We start from the raw sequence: 10,729 nt of genomic DNA, 5'->3' as shown, positions 1-10,729 counted from the left end.
TTCTTCGGAGTAACGCCTGGAACCGCTGTGTCGCGGCGCGCGGACGCGTACTCACGCGGCTGTATTCATAAATGTCGCACGTTTTCTTTATAACGAGAAAAATTATTACGCAATAGATAGCACACTGGAAACAACTGAATCGGGTGTTTTAAAGCACGAATAATGCTTTTCCATCAAAATTCGTGCACTGAATTCAGTAATTAAAATTCGTTAATTATTCGCATCCAATTATCGATTGTTCAATCATGAAAAAAAAACTGGTGCGGTACGTCACTGCTGACAGAATACCATTGGTTGCATCCTCGTATATATTATAATTTATTTTTAAGACGTTGGCTAACGTTAGCTGGGACACCCTGTATACGCTTACCACGCGGCGAACTATCGGGGCGGACTGTGGGGCAACATGAAGTGGCTGGCTCGATTCCTGCCCCGGCTGTGATGTTCCTTCGCTGAGCGACTGATTCAGCTCACTGATTGGCCAAACACGGTAGTATACGCCACTCTTTTTATTATCACGGAACTTGTGAGCTTGGGAATCATAGCTTAGTGAAATCTTGCGTTAACTTCGCATATGGCTATGCGCTGCGTGGTAGCAGAGCAGGAAAATTCTACGAAATATATCTAATTCTTCAATATTCCTCTGCAATTTCTGTCTGATTGCACAATGGAGTTCACATTAAAGGTCAGTTTCAGTTGTCTGTTCAGAGATTGATATTTCTTTCTTTTTCTTCTCTGCAACAAGGATTACGTAAAGGTGAGCTATCGTTGTGAAATTTATGCGTTGTCCTGGCTTTTGAAAACCGGACTTCGGAATGGTTTGGTATAGTACACCCCTTTTGCTATTGAGCACCACTAGCGCAGGCTGCTCCTCCACAAAAATTACCGGTGCTCGTGTGGTTTCAATCCGATGTTTCAGTCATTTATTTCACATTGCACAATAAACAGTGCACTCGGTGCACGTTCTGGCGCGTTTGTTTCAAACTGCCCAGGCATGTTCTGCAATGGAATCATTACGTTGCTGGCTTGCTTTTTCTTCTTCCATCACGCAGTGTTTCAAACTGCTAGGGCGAACGACACCACCGGAAGTGACGAACGGGATGAGTAAAGAAAAAACACAGCGAGACCTACGCGTGTTACGCAGTAGAGTGCAGACAGTGTTATTCAAAGTCTGTGAGGCATCGCTGCCGCCGCACTGAAAACAGTACATGATGAGAGAACTCGAATGAACGGAAGTCTTCAAACTACAAATGTCAGGGAGTGCTTTAGCGTGTCGAAGAAAAGTCAACAGTCTTAGAATAACTTGATATGGTGGCGCTTGATTTTGAATTCCCAAGCTTTCTTCTCAGTGAGAGCGGAGGGAAACAGAGCGATGTAAGAGAGTGACCTGAAACACAATAAAACATTTCAAGTCAGGAGCTTTTCCCGCTGAGATGAAAGAAAAGCGTCAATGTATTTATCGAGTGAGAGAAATCTCGGTTACACCTTTCGGGCGGCACTTCCATCAGTCGCAGTCGACGCGCCGAGTAAAGCGCGATTCAAAGGAAGGTTGTAGAGGTGCAACCCGGCAGCTCGCCAACTCTTGGGGAATAAGCAGTGATGTGAGCAGCTTGGTTGCGAACTTCCGCCTTGCGGGGCATGGGAAAGCTTCCCTAGGCCGCTTTACAACCTCCCCTATAACCAAAAAAGAAAGACCAGTGGAAGCCGGTGAAAAAAAATAATAACAATTCCGGGCCGGTATTTTGTAGCGATACCTTTCCGGTGCTAATGCCTTTTCGCGCTTATCGCGCTTTGTCAGTGGTCAGAGCGACGGTCCGCTCGCGTTATCAACGGGATCAGCCGACTGTGAACGGTGGATGATAAGACTAGTATAGAATAAGTCATGAGGCATCGCTACAAAATACCGGCCCTGGGGTATTACGTGCCAGAACTACGATTTGATTATGACGCTCGCCGTAGTGGGCGACTTCGGATTAATTTTGGTCACTTGGGCTTTTTTAACGTACATCGAAAATAAGACTACCGTAAAATTCCGAGCAAGCGCCCCCCCTGGAGTTAGCGATAATGACCAAGTTAAAGGAGGGGGGGCGCTTGCTCGGACTTGCTGCAAAATTCAAAATGGCGGCGGAAGTATTTTTCTTTTTTTTTCTTCTAAAGAAATTGATAAACGCAGGTCATAGCGATGCATAGAATGATCAAAAACTTTATTTGAGCACAACTTTAATCACTATCAAATCCATCAAAGGACTCCTCGGAGTCTGTATTGAAAAACAGGCTGCAGCATTCGGCCTGCAGCCCATCGCGATGTTCCGGAGGAACGGCGCCAACGTCTGACAGCCGGCCATGTAAACAACCTTCCTCTGAGCCATCCAGCAAGTTCGATATACCGCAGCCCTTGAAGCTCTGGGCAACGGTTTTCTCTGGCACAGCTTCCCATGCCGCAGCCACGAAATTCAGGACGTCTTGACGCGACGGCTTCTGCAGATTTCCTTTCGGAGTTTTTTCTGCCCTGCGCATGAACTCCTCCCAGCTCCTGCGAAGGTTGGCTTTGAACGGCCGGTTCCAATACACGTCCGCCGCCTGCAGTATGCTCGTGCAGCCAGCCGGCACGTATGCAACATCCGTCTCCCGCTCCTCCAAAGCATCCCTTGCTGCCTGCGTCTTATGAATAGGCGCTTGGTCTAGCACCAGCAACCGCCTCACATCGTCGGTGTTAGGGCCCCAAACCCTCGACAGCCACTCTTGGAACTTGTCGGAGGTCATCCACCCGTTCTTGGACGCAGTCACATGGACATTTGCTACAAGAAAAAAAAAGGCGATTAGCGCAATCTCGCTACCCACGATTAAAAAAGAGAGAGAAACCCACCTGGCACACGAAGCTTCATAAAAGCCTTGGTCGGAATCTTGCCGCTCGGCTCCTTCAAAATGACGAAGGCCGGGAGTTTGTGGCCCGATGCGCAGGCAGTCAGGTGTTGCTGCAAGGTGCGATGACACTGAGAATCGGATGCGTTACTGCAATCTTTTGTTTTTTCAGACGAAGAAAGACTGGGTTGCTTCAAAAAAATAATTTGTTTATGTTCTGAGAAGCTTTAAATACAAATAACCAGCACACAATTGGAGCACGTACACAGGTTGGGCGTGTTCGCTGAAGTTTACTCTCTTTAAGGATAAGCAAACCATTATAGCATCTGCACGCAACCTAAAGAAATCTGCCGTTTCAATTCGAGAGCACTTTTTGCTATTGACCCGAGAAACTAGAAAAAAGTTAATTGAGTATATAAAAATAAGCCCTTCAAGCTCTCTGGGGAGAAGCTTCACATGAAAAAAAAAACTTACATCTCTGAACACTCCACTAAAACGATTGTCTTATCTTCCAGGTGCTAGCTCATACTAATAGCTCACGCGTTCAAGGAAAAACTCCAGTCAAAACCGCCAGTATGTTCATCATCACTGTCCTTCACTAACATTCGAAGCCTGCTGTCTAAGCGCGATCTGGTTTGCTCTTTCCTTGAAGATACCTGTTCTGACATACTTTTACTATGTTTGCAGATTATCTTCTTGTAGCGCAAAAGCACACGGACGTAGAAGAAGAACGGAGACACACACAGGCGCGAACTTCCAACAACGATTTTATTTCCGGGACGGACGCCACTTTTATACCCTCAATTTTTCCTTTCATTCCGCACTTACTTCACAGGCACGTGTCTGCTCAAACGGCACATGATGGTCAAATATTCTAAGATATACTTGCAGGCTGAGGCACGATAACAAAGCACACGGTAAAATGATATAATGACAATTGCAGACTAGGCATGTAGAACCATTATGTTTCACGCACGCGCAGGAATTCCAACTCCTTCGTGGATAGTGACAAAGACGATTTGCTAACACAGGTATCACCAGACTTTTCAATGTGAGCACTTTCAATGATAAGACGAGTTATTTCGCATTTGCTTCTCCCGATAATGACAGTATCTTCAAAGCGGGGCTCCCCGCAACCGCACTTGTGACAATGACTTGCGAGGAAGCCATCCGCCACAGGCTTGTTGACATTATTGGCATGTTCTCTAAGCCTATCGTTGACGCATCTACCAGTTTGGCCTATATAACTCCTTTCACATTGCAAGGGTATTCTGTAAATAACACATTTCCTGCAGTTAACGTACCTTTTTCTATGCTGCTTTTCAAACGCGTCCTTTTTTTACCATATGGTCTTGTTTTTGCACATAGGCTGATAAGCTTATTTGGAGCTGAGAACACAACGTCGACCTTCCCCCGACGTCCTATCTTCTTCAGGTTATGCGATAGGCGGTGAATGCAAGGAATTACGGCGAAATTTTTCTTTTTACCAGACTCGGCGCTGGCTGCCGCCAAGGAACAATGCTCTTTTGACTGCGTTGCTCTGAGCAAGGCTTCGGAAATTGACAAGATCACATGGTTGGGAAACCCATCACATGTCATCACATCACATCAAACTCATCAAAGATCACATCGTTGGGTTTGCGGTCATGACCCATGGGTCCTTCTTCTCAAAAGCTAAAGAAGCCATCTAGGGTGTATTTAGGCAACATAAAGACGTTTGTTTGGCTAAGGTCCAAGCAAAAGCGATTGAAATGTGCAAAAAAATGAACCTAAACAAGGTTGTAAAGAACATTGAGAAGAACAGAGGCAAGAGTTTAGACGTATTTTTTAGCGCGAAGACGCACAAAAATAACGCCCCTTTTAGGGTAATTGTGTCTGAGAAAGGGACATGGCAGAAGGAAATAGCTGCATACCTGCTAAAATCACTAACTCTTCTCGACATTCACGACACCTTCCTTGTGAAGAGTTCAGATGAAGTTTTAGAGTTCGCAAAAGCGCATTCTGACAAGAGGCTCAATGCATTCTCCGCTGACATAAAAGACCTTTATTACTCTATTCCTCAGACTGACCTGTTAACCTGCGTTGAAGAAAGCATAGATGAATATGGTGCAGTGGGGTTTTGCAATGAAGCGGCAACTTCTGTTCAAAGGTTTTTAGCACTACTAAAGCAATACCTGACTTCAACGTTTATCCTGTGGGATAATGTTCCGTTTTTACAGAAGCAAGGAATATGTATCGAGTCTTGTTTGGCACCTGTTCTGAGTAACTTATATCTTGCAAAACTAGACAGTGTTGGCTGAGAAACTTAGGGGAACGTGAGTCTGCATAGCGTTCCGGTATGTCGATGATTTTCTTTTGTTTCTTGACTGCACCACTCAGTGTTTTCAAAACGAATGTGAGGGTGTTACAAGCATAATCTCTGAATGTCTTAGTCCCCTTGATGTGACCTTCGAAATGCCAATAGATAGGAATATTCGCTTTCTCGATCTAAAATTTGTGCTGTTTGACGATCACTTGTGCTGGTGTTATCAACCTAGAGCTAAAAAAACTCTTTTATCATACAGTTCCGCCCATTCTAAGCTTATTAAAAGAGGCATAGCAAAAATGTCTTTGAGTAATGCTCTGAAGAAATCGTGCCCTCATTCATGTCCTCCAGTTTTCAAGAACAGATAGTGCGTTTTAATGAGGGTGGGTTTCCCAACCATGTGATCTTGTCAATTTCCGAAGCCTTGCTCAGAGCAACGCAGTCAAAAGAGCATTGTTCCTTGGCGACAGCCAGCGCCGAGTCTGGTAAAAAGAAAAATTTCGCCGTAATTCCTTGCATTCACCGCCTATCGCATAACCTGAAGAAGATAGGACGTCGGGGGAAGGTTGACGTTGTGTTCTCAGCTCCAAATAAGCTTATCAGCCTATGTGCAAAAACAAGACCATATGGTACAAAAAAGGACGCGTGTGAAAAGCAGCATAGAAAAAGGTACCTTAACTGCAGGAAATGTGTTATTTACAGAATACCCTTGCAATGTGAAAGGAGTTATATAGGCCAAACTGGTAGATGCGTCAACGATAGGCTTAGAGAACATGCCAATAATGTCAACAAGCCTGTGGCGGATGGCTTCCTCGCAAGTCATTGTCACAAGTGCGGTTGCGGGGAGCCCCGCTTTGAAGATACTGTCATTATCGGGAGAAGCAAATGCGAAATAACTCGTCTTATCATTGAAAGTGCTCACATTGAAAAGTCTGGTGATACCTGTGTTAGGAAATCGTCTTTGTCACTATCCACGAAGGAGTTGGAATTCCTGCGCGTGCGTTAAACATAATGGTTCTCCATGCCTAGTCTGCAATTGTCATTATATCATTTTCCCGTGTGCTTTGTTATCGTGCCTCAGCCTGCAAGTATATCTTAGAATATTTGACCATCATGTGCCGTTTGAGCAGACACGTGCCTGTGAAGTAAGTGCGGAATGAAAGGAAAAATTGAGGGTATAAAAGTGGCGTCCGTCCCGGAAATAAAATCGTTGTTGGAAGTTAGCGCCTGTGTGTGTCTCCGTTCTTCTTCTACGTCCGTGTGCTTTTGCGCTACAAGAAGATAATCTGCAAACATGTTATACCAACAAGCCCAAATGTCTACACTGATGTACTTTTACTAACTGAGACGTGGCTGCGTCCCGATATAACGCACAGCGAAAGTTTTGTGGCAGCACTTTATATAATGTACACAGACATAACCACACCGAAAAAAGAGGAGTCGGTGTCTTAGTAACCATCAAAAAAAGCTTTTTCATCCTTTGATGTTCATACCGATTAGGATCTGGAGGTTGTCTGGGTTGCGTGTTCGTACCCTTCCGTTAAGGCATTAATCTGGCTTGCTACCGCCCACCAGATCAGGACCATATTTTCGTGCAACAGTGCTATCCAGCAATTTTCCACGAATAACATTTATTGTTTGGTGACTTTTATCTACCGGATATCAATTGGTACCAGCTGCCTTCTACCAATCAAACTTCGGCCGAGGTCGGCAACGTAGCATTATATTTGAAACTACTTCAGGTAGTGTCTGAGCCCGCACGAGGCTCGAATGTCATCGATCTGTTATTGACTTATGTTGCTGAAGCAGTTGGCCCCATTTCCTGCCTAGAAGGTTTCAGTGATCATAAGTTACTGCATTTACAGGTTAATGTTCACCAAGATAATTTCCAACAGAATCAGGGCATCACTTGACTTCAATCAACCAAGAGAACAGGCTGGCTTCAAGAAGGGTTATTCTACAATGGATCACATCCATGTCAGCAATAAAGTAATCGAGAAACCTGCGGAGTACAATAAACCTCTCTCTCTCTCTCTCTCTCTCTCTCTCTCTCTATATATATATATATATATATATATATATATCTTTTATAGATTATGAAAAGGCATTTGATTCAGTACAGATACCAGCAGTCGTAGAGGCATTACGTAATCAAGGAGTACAGGAGGCATACGTGAATACCTTGGGAAATATCTACAAAGATTCCACAGCTACATTGGTTCTCCACAAGAAAAGTAGAAAGTTACCTCTCAAGAAAGGGGTCAGGCAAGGAGACACAATCTCTCCAATGCTATTCATTGCATGCCTAGAAGTATTCAAGCTCATAGACTGGGAAGGCTTAGGAGTAATGATCAACGGCTAATATCTCAGCAACCTTCGGTTTGCAGATGACATTGTCCTATTCAGCAACAATGGAGACGAATTACAACAAATGACTGAGGACCTTAACCGAGAAAGTGTAAGAGTGGGTTTGAAGATTGATATGCAGAAGACAAACATAATGTTCAATAGCCTGGCAAGGGAGCAAGGATTCATAATCGGCGGTTAGCCTCTGGAGTCTGTAAAGAAGTTCGTTTTTTTAGGTCAATTACTCACAGCGGATCCTGATCATGAGAAGGAAACTTACAGAAGAATAAAATTGGGTTGGAACGCGTGCAGCAGGCATTGCCAAATCATTACTTGGAGCTTACGATTGTCTTTCAAAAGAAAAGTCTACAATCATTTCATTCTGCGGCTGCTAACATATGGGGCATAAACTTGGAGGTTAACAAAGAAGCTCGAGAACAAGTTAAGGACCACACACAGAGCGATGGAACTAAACATGACAGGTATAACGTTAAGAGACAGGAAGAGAGTGGTGTGGATCAGACAACAGACGGGGATAGCCGATATTCTAACTGAAATTAAGAGGAAGAAATGGACCTGGGCCCTGTAATGCATATATATACAGGATGCATAACCGGTGGACCATTATAGTAACAGTATGAGTACCAAGAGAAGAGAAGCGCAGTCGAGGGAGGCAAAAAACTACGTGGGGTGATGAAATTAGGAAATTTGCAGGCGCAAGTTGGAATCAGCTAGCGCAAGGATTATATTCGTTGACACGAATAATAACCTTCAAACTGATTGTATCTTTCTCGACTACTCTAAAGCATTTGATCGCGTTGGTCACTCTCGGCTCATTTCAAAATTATCTGCTCTCGGACTTGACTCACAAATGCTATCTTGTCTTCTAAATTGTTTGACATTGCGTAGGCAGCTAATATAATAGTAAATTCTTCTTCTCTTTCTGATGTGACTTCTGGTGTGCCACAATGTGCTGTTTTGGGTCCTCTGCTTTTTCTAATTTACTTAATGACTAACCCTCTAACACTTCCTCCTCCAGGCGACTTTTTTCCGACGACTGCATTTTATACAAAGCTATTAAAAGTTCTGATGAGCGCATCAGCCTTCAAAACTATCTTAACCTAATCCAGGTTAATACCTTATCGAGGTGTTGCAATTGGCTAATAGCCCTCAATTGTCAAAGTGCAAAATAGTCTCATTTTCTCGTAAACAGTCAAATTCCAACTTTTTCTACACAATAAACAACTCGCCAGTAACTCCGGTGCAGTCATATAAGTACTTGGGCTTAAGTATCATGAATGATCTGTTATGAAAAACCCATATCATGAGCATATGCGCTAAGGCATCCCAAACATTAGGTTATTTACGTGGCAACCTAAGTAACTCACCTGATAGCACACGCAAATTAGCTTGTGTAACCTTCATTCGTGCGCAGCTTGAATTCCCCTCGTCAATTTGGTCACCTTATCAAGATTACCTAATTTCAATGTTAGAAGCAGTACAAGAACAGAGCTGCCAGATTCGACTCATCCAACTACAACCGACCACTCCGGTGTCACTTGAATTAAAGTAGTCTATTCCCTTCAAGCATTATGTACCCGTAGAACAAACGCTCTGTTATGTCTGATAAACAAATACACGCACGACACAACACAAAACAAGTTGCCCCTTGTAACCCAACCACGTACCTTAGGCGTCTTCAATATCACCTCAGCCTAACGCGAATATCTGGTAGAACCAAAACTTTTCATTCCTCAGCGTGGCCACAAGCCCTAGCACTCTGGAATGATCTTCCTGATAGCCTTGTTTTCATCACTAACCATGAAACATTCCGCGAGAATTTGTACTCTCACTTCTTGTGAAGTTGTGTGTTCAGTAGTGTATAAAATGTTTTTAGTCATTAATAACTGTCCCTTATTCCTGTTTATGCTTTATGTAATTTCGTTGTACTTCATCACTCATCACTCAATGTTCCAATTGGAACCTGTTTTGTAGTTATAAATAAATAGAAAAAACTCAGTGCCGTTCCACTCTGTGAAAGTGGATGACCAGCGCAGCTGCGTATATACGGTGATAAACAATATTGATTTAAATAAAGACACATACCACAAGAATTGTCATTTGCTACCGTCGTTATTATTTTGTCACTAAGGTGACTGTAGCTTTGTGGTCGCTATGCTAGACGGCCATGGGTTCTGTAATGATGCTTGAACGGGAATGGGCGGGAAGGCGGCGGAAGGCGTTAGCACCCTCCCGACGCCTTCCCGCCCATTCCCGCTTCTGCTCACGCCGTCGGTCTTTGTAGGCATGCTGCTCTTCCTCGGTCCGCACAATACGCGACCTGCCCATTACACGGCCGAAACGCAACTGAGATAACGCGCTTGTGCATTGCGTGGCGTCACCAGCCAAAGAGGCACACCCATTGGCAGTTAAGCTCAGCTGGGGCACACCGGCGATACGGTTTTGCTTTGTATCCAGGCTACGGTGTTTTCGGTCTACGCGCTTGGTCTACGCGCGCAGTGGTTCGCTGGAAACTAGCTTATAACAGCTCCGATGTAATAAATAAATAAAATTACAGGACCGTTTCTGCATTTCGCCGCGTCGAAATGTGGCTGCCACCACCGGGATCGAACCCATCACCACGGGTTCGCAGCCCAACGATAAGACACTGGGCTACCGTAGCGGAAGCGGAGGCAGTAAGCTCGTTTTGTACACGCAGTGTGGCAAGACTCTGGGATGTTCTTTTTTTTTGTCTAAGAGAGTTGCAATGCTCCTTGTAAGGCGTCTTTCAGCGCAGAATGCCTTTGATTAATGAAAGTGAGGGATTCGAGATAACATTTAACCACTTTTACCGACCATGTTTCTTAGCAGCGGTGGACATGACATGTCGCACAATAATCCCGAATACAATTCTCGATAAACAAAAGGCCACTGATTATCATGTTTACCTATAATTTTAGGGACCATGTTGTAAGTGCAAAATTGAAGTTATCTAGTAGTAAGACCATGACATTTTGCTGTTTTAAGAAACTCTGTGCCTTGCATTAGTTTCGAGAAGTAAGTAGACCACTCAAAATTTGGTGCGAAGTGTTCTGTCGTTCCAATTTATACGCTTCCCCATTATGGAAAAATGTCATATGAAAAACTGTTGACTTGAAACCGCAACACACTTCGCGGCACATTTTGAAATTGCATTTGTCTAAACTGGGGCTTTAG

This window comes from Dermacentor silvarum, chromosome 1 (genome assembly GCF_013339745.2).
Source record: "Dermacentor silvarum isolate Dsil-2018 chromosome 1, BIME_Dsil_1.4, whole genome shotgun sequence".
NCBI classification, from domain to species: domain Eukaryota; kingdom Metazoa; phylum Arthropoda; class Arachnida; order Ixodida; family Ixodidae; genus Dermacentor; species Dermacentor silvarum.
The sequence above is the reverse complement of the archived record's forward strand: the minus strand, read 5'-3'. Positions refer to the sequence as shown.